Source organism: Saccopteryx bilineata, chromosome 2, assembly GCF_036850765.1.
Source record: "Saccopteryx bilineata isolate mSacBil1 chromosome 2, mSacBil1_pri_phased_curated, whole genome shotgun sequence".
NCBI classification, from domain to species: domain Eukaryota; kingdom Metazoa; phylum Chordata; class Mammalia; order Chiroptera; family Emballonuridae; genus Saccopteryx; species Saccopteryx bilineata.
Genome location: NC_089491.1, coordinates 171,791,600 through 171,810,895, shown reverse-complemented (window position 1 = coordinate 171,810,895; position 19,296 = coordinate 171,791,600). Strand labels below are relative to the sequence as shown.

Below are 19,296 nucleotides of genomic sequence, written 5' to 3'. Positions count from 1 at the left end.
GATGCTTCCAGCTCCTTCCCCCTTCTCTCTCTCTCTGTCTCTCCTCTCTCTCTCCCTCCCTCTGTCTCTCCCTCTCCTCGCTAAAATGAAAAAAAAAAAAAAAAAAATTAAAGGAGCTGGGGAAATCCAGAAGAACAAATGATGACTAAAACATGTATTAACCAATCAGTTCTGAAACCCCAGAACCACCCACATTGGGTCTCTATCTGTCTGCTCTGTATAGTTCAGGCTCTGCTCCAGTCCCTTTTCAATGCCAGCTGCCTTGGTGGCTTTTCTCAGATCCTGGGGTAGCAAATTTTATTATCAGGGGTCCCCAAACAACGGCCCGTGGGCCACATGCGGCCCCCGACGCACTTCTGGAAGGGTACCTCTTTCATTGGTGGTCAGTGAGAGGAGCATAGTTCCCATTGAAATATTGGTCAGTTTGTTGATTTAAATTTACTTGTTCTTTATTTTAAATATTGTATTTGTTCCCGTTTTGTTTTTTTACTTTAAAATAAGATATGTGCAGTGTGCATAGGAATTTGTTCATAGTTTTTTTTATAGTCTGGCCCTCCAACGGTCTGAGGGACAGTGAACTGGCCCCCTGTGTAAAAAGTCTGGGGATCCCTGTTTTATTATCATCACTACTTTCAAGTAAAAGCATACATATATATAACACAATTTTAAATCTTTCTCTAGGTTTTCTTTGAATTACTCAAAAAGTAATAGAGCCTGACCTGTGGTGCATAGTGAATAAAGTGTCGACCTGGAAGGCTGTTGTTGTGGGTTCAAAGCCCCGGCTTGCCTGGTAAGGCACATACAAGAAGCAACTACTACGACTTGATGTTTCCCACTCTTCCCCCTACCTTTCTATTAATTTATTTATTTTGAGAGAGAGAGAGAGAGAAAGAGAGAGAGATGAGAAGCATCAACTTGCAGTTATTGTCACCTTACTTGTTCATTGATTGCTTTCTCATATGTGCCTTGATTGGGGGGGGGGGGAGGAGTGGGAAAGGGCCCCTCCCTCCAGCAGAGCTGGTGACCATTTGTTCAAGCCAGCGACCTTGGGCTCAATCTAGTGACTTTGGGCCTCATGCCAGAGACCATGGGGTCATGTCTACGATTCCATGCTCAAGCCAGCAGCCCCACACTCAAGTCGGCGACCTTGGGGTTTCAAACCTGGGTCCTCAGCATCCCATCCCAGGCCACTGCCTGGTCAGGTTCCCCCTCCACCCACTTTTCTCTCTTTATCTTCTCTCTAAAATCAATAAATAAAAAGTAATGGAGCCTGACCTGTGGTAGCACAGTGGATAAAGCATCGACCTGGAAATGCTGAGGTCGCTGGTTTGAAACCCTGGGCTTGCCTGGTCAAGGCACATATGGGAGTTGATGCTTCCAGCTCCTCTCTCTCTGTCTCTCTCTGTCCCTCTCTGTCTCCTCTCTAAAATGAATAAATAAAATAAAAAAAAATAAAAAAAAAAGTAATGGAAAATAACTGGTAAGCTGCCTCACTGAACTATCCACTGAACTATTTGGAGGTGATAGACCAAATATCAAAATGCATAATCAATGAACATTCTCTTCATTTTAGTTTTCATAAGCCTACTAAGAAGGCAAAATTTTGCCTGGCCAGTGGTGGCAGCGTGGACAGAGCATCAACCTGGAATGCTAACGTCGCTGGTTCAAAACCTTGGGCTTGCCAGGTCAAGGCTCATACAGCAAGCAATAGACAAACAACTAAAGTGAAGCAACTGCCCTGGCTGGTTGGCTCAGTGGTAGAGCGTCGGCCTGGCGTGCAGGAGTCCCGGGTTCAATTCCCGGCCAGGGCACACAGGAGAGGCGCCCATCTGCTTCTCCACCCTTTCCCCTCTCCTTCCTCTCTGTCTCTTTCTTCCCCTCCCGCAGCCAAGCCTCCATTGGAGCAAAGTTGGCTCAGGCGCTGAGGATGACTCTGTGGCCTCTGCCCCAGGCGCTAGAATGGCTCTAGTTGCAGCGGAGCAACGCCCCAGATGGGCAGAGCATCACCCCCTGTTGGGCATGCCGGGTGGATCCCAGTCGGGCACATGCAAGAGTCTGGCTGACTGCCTCCCTGTTTCCAACTTCAGAAAAAAAAAAAAGTGAAGCAACTATGAATTGATACTTCTTGTCCCCCACGCCTGTAAAATCAATAAATAAAATCTTTAAAAAAAAAAAAAGGGCAAAATCCTCCAGAAAAAAAGCCATTCTAAAGTGTTAGAAACTGTGAGGACATATGCAAAGCTCCCCATCACATGTATTAATTAAATATACCAGCAATTTTCACCTAGTGTGCACGGTGAGAAATTTTAAAACATGTAACACCTGACTATTTAGTTAGGAGCACTGACGTCTTTCCCCTTAGTTTCTCAAATAAAAAATGACAACAATAGGCGTCTGGTGTGAATGAATAAAAATTATACATATTTTTTTGTGAGATCAGCAAAAAAAATTGTTTTTGGTGTGCCACAGAATTTTAGTAATTACTTTACGTGTGCCATGAGATGAAGAGGTTGAAAATTGCTGCAATCTGCCACTGATGGGTGACTTCAGTGGGCCCAGGCTTGAGAAATTCCCAGATCTCCCCTAAGATCCTTGGGGAAAGCTAATGGCTTAAGTAAAGATTAAACTGTCAGCTACAACATCGTCTTTAGAGTATCCTCTCTCTATCTAGCCTTATTGTAACAAATAAAACAGATGAGAAGAAACCAAGTTTACAAATTTACAAAAAATCAAGTATCCTTGATTATCCAAGCCTCCTGCTCCAGTGAGCAAAGGCCTTTTTTCTTTTAAATTAAAACATATACATCATAAATGGAGATAAGGGCTGCCTCATACATTTTTTTTCATGAGAGAGAAATAGAAGCATCAACTCGTAGTTCCACTTAGTTGTTATACTCAGGGAAGCTTCTCATATGTGCCCTGACAGGGGATTGAACCTGTGACCTTGGTGTGCCAGATGGATGCTCTATCTACTTAGCAATACAGCCAGAGCCCTGACTTATTTTATTTGGCTGCACGTCCTTCAAGATCAGACCAACATTAAAAAATATGAATTGAGCCCTGGCCAGATATCTCTGTTAAAGCATTAGCCTGAAGCACAGAGGTTGCCGTTTTGGGCACATACAGGGTCAGGGCACATACAGGAATGGGTTGATGTTCCTCTCTCTTTCTCCCTTCCTCTCTGGCTAAAATCAGTAAATTAAAAAACTTTTTTAAAAAAATGAATTTAAAAAAAGAGAAAAATTTAAATGAATGTGTGTACTACAGAAATACTCAGAAATGCTTGTAGTTATATTATAAGTCTGGTTCTCTGGTATATTTAGCACACACAAATTCTTGATATAATTACCAGATCACATTCCCACAAAATAATTTCATTCCCTTTATTAAAATCTATAGAATTTCTTCTCTCAAGTGTCAGTCTTCTTTAAATTCTGTTAGGGCAGCACACTTAAACCATCAGTGGGCAAGAGGTTAGATACCAAGATTTATGAGAAAGTAGAATTTGGCATCACTATGGGCAAATGCCTTCCAGATGGTACTTTCCAACAACTCTATCCTTGGAATGTAGTGAGCTCATCTCAAGGCACTACAGCCTCAGGTGGGCGTTAATCTCACACCTACCATCTCTTAATTAAATGTGATGATCCAGGAAATAGTAGATCCTGGCATCTTTCATAAAGAACCTGGAGATTTCATCATAAACAAATCTTAAGAAAAATGAGTAATAGCCACGTTTGACTACATTATTATGAATCTTAGATTTTTCCATACCACTTTAGTAGAACATGTTCACAAAATACGGAAGGGATATAGGAGAACTAAAGTGTCCACCCCCAAATAAAATTATGGTCATAAAGCATTTTTCAAACAGCTATGACATAAAGACTTGGGGCTCACACTGGCATCATCTAGTTTGTACAGAGTTTGGACATCGGCAGATTAAAGATTACAAATATCCCTTCAAGTCATTTTAACACAACCTCTATTTTAAGAAAGTTTCTACTATGCAGACAATTTATGTGCTCTCATAATCTAAGTTTAGTGAAGACATTCTACAGACATAAAAATTAATTTGTATAACCATAACTAAAATCTTTAAAATATCTCTAGTTTACTGTTGAGATTTTATTAGAATGTAAATCAATATGCTAAAATTTGATTAACACATGCTGACAAAGTTTTTATATATAATAATTGGAATAAGAAAGATAGCTCAGACTATAAAACTTCAGGGAGTAAAAGAGAGCATTCCTTCAACATATGGCATAATTTTGTGCTTTGCTATTACCTTGGTATATCTGCACATGAATTATATTGAAGTCATAGCGTACAATTTAGATAAATAAAATCAAGCCAGTATTGAACTTTTTCCCATCCCATACAATAGCATCTTTGGCAGCTCCTTGGCCATCTATTATAATCCTGACCAATTTCTCACTATGGCAATTTAAAAGCTGTAAAGAAATACATAATAGGTGATGACAGGAGAAACAAACCCACACCAGAAATTATTGAACCTTGTAGGTCTTTGCAAGTGTCTCTATTGACATTTAAGTGTGAATTACTATGCCACGATATCATAAAAGTGTGCTCTACATTTCAGATATATTGATAGTTACATGCAAAGAAAGGCCACCATCAGATAAACGGCTAAAGGGATGGCCAATCTCACATCACCCAACTCTTCCACTGAGCATTCTGGCATGTTACTTAAGACAAATTAGATGTTCCTGACTCTCTTTTTGTCCAGTCTCCAACAATAACCCTGATTCAAATCCTATACCAAAGGAATAATTAATATATTAATTCTGATTCTTGCTCTAAAATTGTTTGGCATGGCCCTGGCTGGGTAGCTCAGTTATTTAGTCTTGTCCTAATGTGCCAAGGTTGTGGATTAGATCCCCGGTCAAGGCACACACAAGAAACAACCAATGAGTGCACAAATAAGTGGAACAACAAACCAATGTTTCACTCTTTTTCTTTTACTCTCTATAATCGATTTTTTTTTGTGTGTGTATTTTTCTGAAGCTGGAAATGGGAAGAGACAGTCAGACAGACTCCCGCATGCGCCCGATTGGGATCCATCCGGCACGCCCACCAGGGGGCGGCGCTCTGCCCACCAGGGGGCGATGCTCTGCCCCTCCCCGGCGTTGCTCTGCTGAGACCAGAGCCACTCTATCGCCTGGGGCAGAGGTCAAGGAGCCATCCCCAGCGCCCGGGCCATCTTTGCTCTAATGGAGCCTCTAATGGAGGGGAAGAGAGAGACAGAGAGGAAGGAGAGGGGTAGGGGTGGAGAAGCAGATGGGCGCTTCTCCTGTGTGCCCTGGCTGGGAATCGAACCCGGGACTTCTGCACACCAGGCCGACGCTCTACCACTGAGCCAACCGGCCAGGGCTATAATCGATTTTTAAAAATTAAGAAAAAAAGCCTGGCAAGGTAGTTTAGTTGGTTGGAGCTTTGTCCCAAAATGTTTCTTTCTCTCCCAAAAAGGAAAAAAAAAGCAATACAATTTTTCTAAAAATAATAAAATTGTGCCTGACCAGGCGGTGGCACAATGGATAGAGCGTCGGACTGGGATGTGGAGGACCCAGGTTCGAGACCCCAAAGTTGCCAGCTTGAGTGCGAGCTCATTTGGTTTGAGCAAGGCTCACCAGCTTGAGCCCAAGATCAGACTCAAGCAAGGGGTCACTTGGTCTGCTGTATAACCCCCCCACACCAGTCAAGGCACATATGAGAAATCAATCAATGAACAACTAAGGAACTGCAATGAAGAACTGATGTTTCTCATCTCTCTCCCTTCCTGTCTGTCTGTCCCTATCTGTCCCTCTCTCTGACTCTGTCTCTCCTACAAGAAAAAAAACAAAAACAAAAACACTAAAAATAAATAATAAAATTGTGGGCCCTAGCTGGCTGACTCAGAGGATAAGAGCATTGGCCCAGCATATGGATGTCCTGGGTTCAATCACAAGTCAGGACACACAAGAGAAGTGACCACCTGCTTCTCTCCCATCCTTCTCCTTCTCTCTCTCTCTTTCCCTCCTAGTCAGTGGCTCAACTCCATTGGTCTGAGCCGTTGTCAGGCACTAAATATAGGTTGGTTATTTTGAGTATCAGCCCCCGACGGGGGTTGCCAACAGATCCTGGCCAGAGTGCATGCGGGAGTCTGTTTCACTATCTCCCCTCCTCTCACTTAAAAAAATAGAATAGAATAAAATAATAATAATAAAATTGTTTGGTTGGTTATGGGATATTTATTGAGGGCTTTGTAAGAGTCAAGCATTGCAGGGGTACTGAGTCTAACCCAGTCTTCAACTCAAAGGCTAGAAATTCTAACAGTTTGTCCTTGGTTAAATCAGGGGTTAGCCCTGTCTCCAAAGGCTGTTAAAAAAAAAGCTACTGAAGAGGCAAATATTTAACAATAGCAAGATCAGGACTAGGAATAAGATGTGGGGCCTACCTCAACTACATCACTGAAAGGTCGAACTAGAGCGTTCACTTAACCTTAAGGGTATTAGTTACTAGCCCTACTTATCTCACAGGTCTGCTGTGTGAGAAAAATAACAGTAAAACTAGAAAACACTTTTAAAAGAAGCAATAGAAATTAAATGTCTAATAGCAAATGAAGTTAAAAATAACAAATGCATTGATAAGTGTTCCCTCCTCTTCTATTTTCCTGAAGACTTTGTGTAGACCTGATATTATTTCTTCCTTACCTCTCTTAAAATTCACCAGGAAAGCCCTTTGGGCCTGGACTTTTCCCTATTGGTAGGCTTTCAACTACAAATTCTTTTTTAATAGATATAGGGCTAGTGAAGTTCTGTATTCTAGATTTCATTTATTCATTTGAGAGAGGAGACAGAGAGAGAGAGAGAGAGAGAGAGAGAGAGTAGGGAACCACAAGGGAGGAGGAGCAAGAAGCATCAGCTCCCATATGTGCCTTCACTAGGCAAGTCCAGGGTTTTAAATATTTTATTTATTGATTTTTTTTTTTAGAGAAAGAGGAGTGAGAGAGAGAGACAGAGAGAGAAGGGGGAGGAGCAGGAAGCATCAACTCCCATATGTGCCTTGACCAGGCAAGCCCAAGGTTTCGAACCGGCGACCTCAGTGTTCCAGGTCGACGCTTTATCCCACTGCGCCACCACAGGTCAGGCCTGAAGTTCTGTATTCTGAAGTGAGCTTTGGCAGTTTGTCCTTCAAGGAGGTGATTCATTTCATCTAAGACACTGAATGTACTGGCATAGTTGTTCACAATATTCCCTTATTACTATTTTAATGCCTGTAAAATAAGCAATGATATGCTTTCTCTTTTACTCCTGATACTAATAATTTGTATCTTCTTTTTTTCTCCCTGATAAGACTTTCTTAGTTTATTAGGTTTTTTTAGGTGTTTTTTTTTTAGTTTATTAAAGTTTTTTTTTTATAAATAAATTTTTATTTTAATGGGGTGACATCAATAAATCAGGGTACATATATTCAAAGAAAACATTTCCAGGTTATCTTGTCATTCAATTCTGCTGCATACCCATCACCAAAAGAAAGATCATCCTCCGTCACCCTCTATCGTTTTTTTTTTTGTACCCCTCCCCCTCCCCTTCCCCCTCTCCCTCCTTCCCTCCCCCCACCCCCTGTAACCACCACACTCCTGTCCATGTCTCTTAGTCTCGCTTTTATGTCCCACCAATGTATGGAATCCTGCAGTTCTTGTTTTTTCTGATTCGCTTATTTCACTCCGCATAATGTTATCAAGATTCCACCATTCTGCTGTAAGTGATCCGATGTCATCATTTCTTCTAGCTGACTAGTATACCATGGTGTATATGTGCCCCATCTTCTTTATCCAGTCTTCTATTTTTTTTACAGTGATTAAAAGCCTTTAAGCAAACTCTTGGCCAATACAGCAAGAATCCATAAAAGAGTAGTGTCCTTAACATGTTCACCAAGTCCAAGTTGGCCCCATCATCATGCCAAATCCCTGAGAAATGCAACCCAGTTTATTAGTTTTATCAGAACATCCACTTTCAGTTTCATTGATCTTTCTGTTTTTGTTTTTTCATCAATTACTTATTGCTTCCTTTATTCTGCTTCCTTTGGTTTAATTTGCTCTTTTTTCTAGATTCATAAGGTAGAAAAATAGGTCACTTACTTTAGGCCTTTTAGCTTTTACTGAAGCACTTAATACTACTATAAATTTCTCTCTAAGCACTGTCTTAGTTACATCTCACAAATTTTGATATGTCATGCTATTATTTTTATTCAGTTCAAAATACTTTCTAATTTTCTTTGTGAGTTCTTCTTTGACCGATGGGTTACACAGAAGTGTGTTTAACATAATTGCAGATGAATATACTTAAGTTTTATTGTTTTTTCTTTCATATATTTCAAAGCTTTATTCTCAGTTGTGCAAAATGTAGGATTGTTGTGTCCTCTTGATGAATTGATCCCTTTATTATTTAACCTACTGTTAGATATTTTCCTTACCTACCTCATGTCTGTTATGGAAAAAGAACAAGACATTTTTAAAAATATACACTAAACAGAATGTAAATTGCTTGATGAAAGAGGGAGTTAAAAATAACTTTAATGAGCCTGACCTGTGGTGGCACAGTGGGCCTGGAGTGCTAAGGTCGCCAATTCAAAACCCCAGGCTTGCCCACTCAAGGCACATATAGAAGCGAGATGCTGGCCTGACCTGTGGTGGCACAGTGGATAAAGCATCGACCTGGAAATGCTGAGGTCACCAGTTCGAAACCCTGGGCTTGCCTGGTCAAGGCACATATGGGAGTTGATGCTTCCTGCTCCTCCCCCCCTTCTCTCTCTCTTCTCTCTCTCTCTCCCTCTCTCTTTCCTTTCTAAAATGAATAAAAAAAAAAAAAAAGATGCTTCCTGTCCCTTCTACCCCCACCTTCCCTCTCAAATCAATAAAATCTTTTTCTATGTGTGACAGAGACAGAGACAGAGAGAGAGAGACAGACAGACAGATAGACAGATAGATAAGGACAGACAGGGAGAGAGATGAGAAGCATCAACTCTTCATTGTGGCTCCATTGTTCATTGATTACTTTCTCACATGTGCCTTGATGGAGGGGGGGCCTACAGCAGAGCGAGTGACCCCTTGTTCAAGCCAGCCACCTTGGGTTCAAGCTGGTGAACTGTGCTCAAACCACATGAGCCCGCGCTCAAGCTGGCAACCTCAGGGTTTCAAACCAGGGTCCTCTGCATCCCAGTCCGACGCTCTATCCACTGTACCAGCGCCTGGTCAGCCAATAAATAAAATCTTTAAAAAATGATAATTTTGCCTGACCTGTGGTGGTGCAGTGGATAAAGCATTGACCTGGAATGCTGAGGTCGCCGGTTCAAAACCCTGGCCTTGCCCGGTCAAGGCACATATGGGAGTTGAAGCGTCCTGCTCCTCCACCCCTCCTCCCTCTCTCTCTCTCTCTCTCTCTCTCTCCCCCCTCCTCTAAAATAAATAAATAAATAAAAATAATTAAAAGCTAAAAAAAAAAAATGATAATTTTGCCCTGGCTGGTTGGCTCAGTGGTAGAGCGTCGGCCTGGCGTGCAGGAGTCCCGGGTTTGATTCTCGGCAAGGGTACACAGGAGAAGCGCCCATCTGCTTCTCCATCCCTCCCCCTCTCCTTCCTCTCTCTCTCTTCCCCTCCCGCAGCCAAGGCTCCATTGGAGCAAAGTTGGCCCGGGCGCTGAGGATGGCTCTATGGCCTGTGCCTCAGGCGCTAGAATGGCTCTGGTTGCAACAGAGCATCGCCCCCTGGTGGGTGTGCAGGGTGGATCCCGGTCAGGCGCATGCGGAAATCTGTCTGACTGCCTCCCGTTTCCAACTTCAGGGGGGGAAAAAAAAAAAAGATAATTTTAATGAATTTTCTGAACTATCTATAAGTTTTATGTATGTTTGTTTCCCACTACTCATATAAATGAGGTTTGCCTATGTTTTATCAGATCCTTTGGTATAATTTATTATTGTAAAGTACTGAACAAATTGGCAGTATTATACTCCACAATTCCATCTGAGGTGAATCTTACTGACTTACTCCATATGCCTTGATGAAAAACAAGGCACATGAAGTTTAAGTATCTGCCTTAGAAACCAAACTTTTTTTTTTTTACAGTGACAGAGAGAGAGTCAGAGAGAGGGATAGATAGGGACAGACAGGAACAGAGAGAGATGAGAAGCATCAATCATTAGTTTTTTGTTGCAACACATTAGTTGTTCACTGATTGCTTTCTCATATGTGCCTTGACCCGGAGGCTACAGCAGACCAAGTAACCCCTTGCTCGAGCCAGCAACCTTGGATCCAAGCTGGTGAGCCTTGCTCAAACCAGATGAGCACACGCTCAAGCTGGCAACCTTGGGGTCTTGAACCTGGGTCCTCTGCATCCCAGTCCGATGCTCTATCTTCTGCACCACTGCCTGGTCAGTCTAAAAACCAAACTTAAGATAGATTTCCCAACCTGTTGGTTGACCTCTTTAGCATAGGGCATTTTATTATGACATAATTATGCCTGCTGGCTCAGATATAAATATGCTTTAAGACATGTAGATTATGGCCCTGGCCAGATGGCTCAGTGGTAGAGCACCAGCCCGGTGTGTGGATGTCCTGGGTTTGATTCCTGGTCAGGGCACACAGGAGAAGCACCCATTTTCTTCTCTACTCCTCCTCCAACCCCCCCTTCCCCTCCTGCAGTCATTGGTGGAGCACAACTGCCTGGGTGCTGAGAAGGGCAGATGTTCTCCACCTCAGGTGCTAAAAATAGCTCAGTGTGAGCATGGCCCCACATGGGGGGTCGCTGGGTAGATCCCAGTCAAGGCTTGTGTGGGAGTCTATCTCCCCTCCTCTCAAAAAAGAAAAAAAAGATGTAGATTACAATCAGAAGAATACTGGAATTCAGTTTGGTTTCTCCTCTCCATGGAAGAAATAGATAATGAGTATGTTATAAAACTTTCTTTTTTAACTTGATCTTGAAATAGTTCTTTGAACAACACCATCTTAATCCCATGCTTTCTATTGTCCTTCCTAGTAATGAAGCATAATGGAACAGGAACTTAGTAAATTTGAAGAACACAACTGCATGTGAAAATTTCTAAAAGGAGGCCCATGACCTAGTTTCAGGTAAAATAATCCGTTAGTGTTTAATTTTGACAAACTGCTCTTACTAGAAAGGACATTCAGACTACAAAGTTCATAGCCATAGGATGAAAGTTAAAGAATGGCCCAGCTAGTCCATTATACTCTCCTTAGAAAAATCATACACAATTAGTAAGTACAGGTTTGTTATCCTACGTTGATAATACCCCAAGGAGCTGACAACCAGCCAACAACTGTCTTCTATCAATTCCTAGGCAAAATTACCCAACCAAAATACTGGGTGAGTTCTTGATTTGCACTTAAAGTTACTGACTTCAAAAACAAATTCCAACACCTGACCAGTGGTGGAGCAGTGGACAAAACATTGGCCTGGATGCTAGGTCCCAGGTTCAAAACCCCAAGGTCACCAGCTTGAGTGCAGGCTCACTGGCTTGAGCATGGGATCATCAACATGAGTCTGAGGTCGCTGGCTTTGAGCAAGGGGTCACTTGCTCAGTTGGAGTCCCACTCCCAGCTAAGGCATGAATGAGAAGCAATCAATGAACAACTAAAGTGATACAATGACAAGTTGATGCTTCTCATCTCTCTCCCTCTTGTAGAAAACAACAAAAAGGCCCTGGCCAGTTGGCTCAGTGGTAGAGCGTTAGCCTGGCCTGCAGGAGTCCCAGGTTCAATTCCCAGCCAGGGCACACAGGAGAAGCGCCCATCTGCTTCTCCACCCCTCCCCCAGCCAAGACTCCATTGGAGCAAAGTTGGCCCGGGGCGCTGAGGATGGCTGTGGCCTCTGCCTCAGGCGCTAGAATGGCTCTGATTGCGGCAGAGCGACGCCCCAGATGGGTAGAGCATTGCCCCCTGGTGGGCGTGCCGGGTGGATCCCAGTTGGGCGCATGCGGGAATCTGTCTGACTGCCTCCCCATTTCCAACTTCAGGAAAAAAAAAAAGATGTGAAAGGAGAATTTCTCCTAGATTATCTGGGTGGGCCTTAAATGCAATCACATGTATCCTTATAAGAGAGGCAGAAAAAGGAATTGACAGAAATACACTGAGGGAAGGGGCTCTCTCCCCTAGAGCCTCCAGGAGGCTCAACACATTAATTACAAACTTTGAACCTCCAGTACTGTGACAATAAATTCCTGTTGTTTGAAGCCACCAAGATTGTGTTAATTTGTCACAGCAGTCACAAGAAACTAACACACAGCAAGATTTAAAAAAAGAAACAAAGAAAGAAAAGAAACCCCTGGCCGGATAGCTCAGTTGGTTAAGGCATCATCCAAGTGCATAGAGGTTGCTGGTTCTATTCCTGATCAGGGCACATATCAGAACAGATCAATGTTTGTCTCTTTTTTTTTTTTTTTTATCTTTTTTTTTTTTATTCATTTTTATTAGAGAGAGGGGGGAGAGAGAGGGAGAGGGAGAGATAGAGTGAGAACAGGGGGAGGAGCAGGAAGCATCAACTCCCATATGTGCCTTGACCAGGCAAGCCCAGGGTTTTGAACCGGCGACCTCAGCATTCCAGGTCTACGCTTTATCCACTGCGCCACCACAGGTCAGGCAATGTTTGTCTCTTTAAAAAAAAGAAAGAAAGAAACTAACATATAGAGGAAATAAAATGTTTTCCTTTTAAAATTAATTAATTATTTGTTTTTAGTGAAGTGGGGGGAGCAGGAAGAATTAACTCCCATTTGTGCCTTGATGGGGCACAAACCAGCAACCTTAGCATTCCAGGTCGATGCTTTATCCACTGCGCCACCACACGTCAGGCCAGGGAAAATAAAATTTTAAAAATTGTGAACTGGACACATAAAACCAATTCTGATTTGAAAAGAAGTGTGCTTCAATTTACCTAAAGACTGCCTAAAACTTCGAATCCCTCATTTTGAATGGTAAATCGAGACAATCACAGGTTGCAATTTACTCAAAAATATTGGCAGATCTGAAAAGACAAACTCAGAAAGGTTTAATACTTACATAGCTGCTAAGAAAAAGAGTGTAGGTTTCCCCCCAAACATGCTAGCTGGTAGAGCTCCTGGACAGACTAAACATAGGCAACAGTTGTCACTGTGGATGTTCTGCCAACACAAGTGTAAAGTTGTCATCAGAAATGAATATGTGCCTTCAAGTGGCTTACAAAAATCCAACAAATCTGCATTTTGGACTCTGCACAAGCCAACTCTTCTCAGGATGACCTGGACTTCTTCCCATTAGTACAATGATCAGCTAAAGCCATCCTCTACAAGGAGCAAAGGAAAATTAAAGTTTATTTACATCAGGGAAAAAGATGATAACCCAGAGTCCAAGTTCATGAATAACAACGTGTAAGTAACGATCGTACTAAGTCCATTACAAGCAATAGTTCACACTGTAATTTAATATTTTTAAAAATCAGTATCTATAGTACACAGCTTTAGACTCAATTTCATGTAAGGTAAATGGAAATAAAAATAGAGCAAGTAATGTTTAACACTAAGTGTTTTTTACATTTTTTTATGTAGTAAGTATTACAATAGAATCCTAAAAATACACCTCAGAATGGGCAAATTAAAAAAAATAAAATAAAGCAAGTAAAAGAATAAAAAAGGAAAGAAATGCTTTACCAGAGGTTGTTAAAGGGGCTATTCTAGTAAGATAAATCACGCTACATGTTTAAATAAAATACCTCAATAAAAGCAAAAAATACTTATCTTTCTCAGAAAATTTTGTGCCCTGAACACCTTTCTCTATTTTCTGGAGTTACTGTCAGGGCTCTGTAAACAACAGAACTTTCCTAGACATATAAAAAACCCAGTCACCTCAAAAGTATGTTCTTCCTTTTTTCTCAAACATCATTCTGCTCACCTGCTGACTGGTTTCCAGTGAAGATGTGTTATTTTCTCTTTTAGGTTTGGCTAAAATAGTGTGCCTCTAAGAACTAAACACAAGAGCTTGAAATTTAATTTTTGTAACATAGGCTCAAAATTTTGTATTAACAAGCAAGCCAGGTTCCCCAAAGACAAAAAAAAAAAGTCTAAATTTAGAAAATTCCAATGTGATACTCTCAGAACTTCAATGAAAAACTACCCACTAAAATTTCCCCACCAGAGGACCCCCAACACCCAGCCCCAGAATCACACTCACTTTCCCATATCATTTCTAGAGCCAAAGCAGCCTCACCTAGACTTTCTACTGCTGCTGCTTCTGTCCTAGGCCCCTCCTTGTTTCACTTTCCCCAGCTTTTAAGGGAGACAGACAGACAGAAAGACAGAGACAGACAGAAAAGGAGAGAGACAGGAAGCACCAACTCATAGTTGTGGCACCGTAGTTGTTCATTGCTTTCTCATGTGTACTTGGGGGAAGGGGGCCTGCAGCTGAGCAAGTGACTCCTTTGCTCAAGCCAGCAATTTGGTGTGCAAGCCAGTAACCACGGGGCATCATATCTATGATCCCACATTCAAACCCGCGACCCTGCGCTTAAGCTGGTGAGCTCAGGGTTTGGAACCTGGGTCCTCAGCAACCCAGGCTGATTGATGCTCTATCCACTGTGCCACCACCTGGTCAGGCTTTAAATATTATAAAATCTTCCCACTAAAGAAATGTTCATCAGACCTATATTGACTATGACATGGTAAGATAATTCACAATAAAACAAGCGATTTGTATTTGTATACCACACACTATGGTTTTGGTATTTGTAAACCAAAAACTATGTTCAAATCCTGAAATGTTTCAAATTAAAATATACAGAAAACATCAAATGAGTGGTCACTGAATAATGTGTTTATACACCTAAGTACCTGGGAATGGAGACTGGGGGAATCCACTCAGAGAGTAATCTAAGGTGGCATAATTTGGTTACCTATTCTATAGATCAGCTGTTTTTCTTTTTTCTTTAAACTGTGAGTCTGTATACAGCTGTGAAACCAGCAGAAAATGACCTATGTTCTTAGGAAAATGAAATAGTGTACTGTAGATACAAAATCTATCACAGTGCTTTATACATTTATTTGTACAAGTTTGTTTCAATGTGTGTAGAGAGTCAGTATAAAATATATTTCTCATTGAGGATCAAGGTTAAAAAAGGTTCGAGACACTGATCCAAAAGAATCCCAGAAAAGGAAAGACGCTTAACTCAGGTGAAATGCAAGAAGCATTTGAAGCAAGTCTAACTTCCTAGAAAACACATGTCATTATTTTAGGAAGCCAAACATAAGATACAATCAATGGTAAAAAAAAAAACTTAATGAAATTTTCCTTTTATCCAATACAACAATGATCACTCTATATCTGAAGAGGTAATCATTAGGATTTAGTGATTCATTTACCAACGGTCATTTCCTAAATACTTCACCCATCTTCTCCCTCAAGTTTCCAATTAGTAAAAGATTTTGACAAGATAATTAATTCTAGTTCTGTCATTTTATTTTTTTGTATTTTTCTGAAGTTGGAAACGGGGAGGCAGACAGACTCCCGCATGTGCCCAACCGGGATCCACCCGGCATGCCCACCAGGGGGCGATGCTCTGCCCATCTGGGGCATTGCTCTGTTGCATCCAGAGCCATTCTAGCGCTTGATGCAGAGGCCACAGAGCCATCCTCAGCGCCTGGGCAAACTTTGCTCCAAGGGAGCCTTGGCTACGGGAGGGGAAAAGAGAGACAAGAGAGGAAGGAGAGGGGGAGGGGTAGAGAAACAGATGGGTGCTTCTCCTGTGTGCCCTGGCCGGAAATCGAACCCAGGACTCCTGCACACCAGGCCGACACTCTACCACTGAGCCAACCAGCCAGGGCCTACTTCTGTCATTTTAGATCAATGGTTTTCAACTATTGAAGATTTTGCTCCAACAACACACCCGACAACATCTGGCAATGTCTGGAGACATTTTGATTGTCACAAATGGGGATGGGAGGAGGTGAGATGCATTTACCCTGCCAAAAATTTCAATGGTGCTACCATTGAGAAACTCTGTACACCAAATTGTATTCTTTTTGAACTTAAATAAGGTAGAGATATCCTTAACCTATAACCTTTTAGTTCTTATAAACTAAGCAGCTGTTATTAGTATACCTACAAATAGTATATAATCAAATATGAAATAGGTTTGTCCTTTGGCAAGTGCCAGAACGTGAAAATCCCTCCTCTGTTCACTGTAAGCTAAACTAAAATCATCTTTTAAATCATCAAGATCTCTAACCATAATGGTACTTCATATGTACCAAATGTAATAAAAATTTGTAATGTAGCCAAAATGTAATAAAAATTTATTTAACTAAAGATCTTAGAATAAGAATGGGTATTACCAACAGGAAATGGACTGCATGTTCAATAAACACTTTGAAGGAAGTATAATCAAAAGGCAAAAGAAAAATCCAGGTGATGGATGTGCCCTCCTGCTGCAATACCCTAAATATCACCTTCCTTCTTATCCAAATTCAGACAGCCTCAGAAAAACAGCAAAAAGAGAGGCTCAGAAACTCTTTAATGGTGTAAAGAAAAGATATATATGTTGGGAAGTTCCTCAAAGAGACATAAGAAAAAGGCACCTAGGGCATGGATAATCCTTGTAAAGCACCTAACCTGATGCCTAGCATGTACAAAGTACTCAAAAAGTTGCTTTTTGGCCCTGGCTGGTAGCTCAGTGGATAGAACCTCAGCCGGGTACACGGACAGATGTTGCTCGGTTTGATTCCTGGTCAGGGCACACAGGAGAAGCAACCATCTGCTTCTCTCCTCCTCCCTCTCCCCCTTCCCCTCCCACAGTCAGTGGCTCAATTGGTTCTAGCATCACCTGCCTGCTGAGGACAGCTCGGTAGTTCCTAGCAACAGCCTCAGGCACTAAAAATAGTTCAGTACTCCAGCATCGGCCCCAAACAGGGATTCCAGGTGAATTCCAGTCAGGTTGCAAGTGGACATCTGTCTCACTATCTCCCCTTCTCTCATTAAGAAAAAAAAAAAGCTACTTTTAAATTTTATACTTCTAGGCCCTGGCCGGTTGGCTCAGTGGTAGAGCGTCGGCCTGGCGTGCGGGAGTCTCAGGTTCGATTCCAGCCAGGGCACACAGGAGAAGCACCCATCTGCTTCTCCACCCCTCCCCCTCTCCTTCCTCTCTGTCTCTCTCTTCCCCTCCTGCAGCCGAGGCTCCATTGGAGCAAAGTTGGCCCCGGGCGCTGAGGATGGCTCTGGTTGCCCCCTGGTGGGCATGCCGGGTGGATCCTAGTCAGGCGCATGCGGGAGTCTGTCTGACTGCCTCCCCGTTTCCAACTTTAGAAAAATACAAAAAAAAAAAAATTATACTTCTAGACCAGAATCACCTTAGTTCCTAAGGGAAAAACAGCTCTTTTGAGGTGTAAAAAATGGTGGTGAGAAGGTGATTATGAATGGAAACACAAAAAACAGCTGATTTTTTTAAAATTTATTTATTCATTTTAGAAAGGAGAGAGAGAGAGAGAGAGAGAGAGAGAGAAAGGGGGGAGGAGCAGGAAGCATCAACTACCATATGTGCCTTGACCAGGCAAGCCCAGGGTTATGAACCTGCGACCTCAGTGTTCCAGGTCCACGCTTTATCCACTGCGCCACCACAGGTCAGGCAAAAAACAGCTGATTTTTAACTTAATTTTAATCACAAATTACTATCCCTGTAAAGATCTAAACATTAGATATCCAATTTGCCCTGACCCCACTGTATCCCTAGAGATAACACAACTTTAGTTATGTAGCCTTCCAAAACTCTATGGATTTACAAATACTGAGTTATTCGTGGAAATATGCATTATGTGGATTTTCTCGGGGGCCTTTCCACGATCGTACATAGAGCTTTATTCCATTCGTTCTAAAATTTCAAGTCAATCTCTCTGAAGAAGCAAGTTCTCAAAGTCAAAAGACTTCACTTGCTCCCCCCAAAATCAATGATAGATGATGTAATGTACAGATATGGGGGAAATGGCATACTCGAGGTATACAGGAGTAAATATATAGCTTCCCTAGGAAGTTTACGGGATGGAGACCTAAAAGCTCCATTAGAGAAGTCATCGTGGACAAAATATCCACCCAATGCACCATCACAGGCATTGAATCCCCTTCCTCTCCACACCAAATATTAGACCCGTCCTTTGGGGGTGCTGACTGGACAATCTGGCCGAGCGATCTCTATAGATTGTTCCCTTACTGGCTCCAGATTTGGTCTAACCCTTCAACAGCCCTATTCCTTTAGTTCCCATTGGAGTCAAACCGTTGCCTATCCAAGGAGCCCAACCTACCGCGCGCTTCGTGCTCATTGGCTTAGTGAGACGCTGCTCAGGAGAAGACCCGCCTCTTACATATCGATAGCCCAAGAACCGATCAGTCGGCAGCTAAAGGCAGACCCAATTGGGCTAAATACTTGCCGGTCAATCCCTTCGGCGGCAAAGCTCCACACAACCTAAGGGGACAAAAATATCCGCCCCTGTTCTTCCATTGGTTGACCCGACTCACCCCCACTTCCGCGCTCCATTCATTTCACACAATAACGGGCCTAACTGGAGTCGTTCCAAGATCTCGTAGGGCTAAGCAAGGCTGTCCTCCACTCACCCAGGATCTAGGCCGATCACTCACGCTAATGTCTTCTCTCTTTCTCTGTGATGAGGCCGGATAGCAACCACCTCAACCGCTGTCTTCTGCGCAACGCCAACCGCCCGCCAAAACGGGTCCTTCTCTGCGCCTGCGCGACAAAATCCTGAAACCAGACCTTTTTTTCTCCGCCCACTACGCCTGCGCAAAACGGAACACAGCTTCCGCCACTACGCAGGCGCTGTAGATTCGCCGCCGTCTCCCGCCCGCCATTTCACGTGTTTCTTGAGCCAAGCGGAACTTCTTAATACGCCTGCGTACTCGCCATTTTACTACACATGCGCTTAGCAGACAAGTTGCTGCAAAAAATGAAATTATTTCTTGCTACTTATTGATACATAGTATTAATCATACTCTGACAAAAGTATAATGTAATATTTGAGACGTGGAAGATTAAAAAGTTATTTAAATACCCTAGGTACATTCAAATATGAGTGATTGGTTGGCCAGCCAATCAGACTAGCTAAGAGTAATGTTACTCGGGGACCAATGGATTCTGGGAGGTGGAGAATGCGTAAAACGCCCAAACGGCTGACGTTAAACAGTAATGCAGTCTCACAGACCAATAGTAGCCGAAACTATTTCAAGTATCCAATCAGAGCTACTCAGGGGCG

General features: G+C 42.4%; 1 protein-coding gene across 5 annotated transcripts in view; it reads right to left on the bottom strand.

Moving 5' to 3' along the window:
- CBX5 (chromobox 5) overlaps window positions 1-18,794 on the bottom strand; it is a 55,195-nt gene extending 36,401 nt beyond the window's left edge. Inside the window, exon 1 of one of the 5 annotated variants that reach the window (XM_066258526.1) lies at window positions 18,668-18,794. The gene's annotated coding sequence lies outside the window, so the exon portion shown is untranslated. Of the gene's footprint in view, window positions 1-18,547 lie in introns of all 5 variants that reach the window. The other 4 variants (XM_066258525.1, XM_066258529.1, XM_066258527.1 and 1 more) reach the window with 4 other exon arrangements.
- Between the last annotated feature and the right edge of the window lie 502 nt (window positions 18,795-19,296).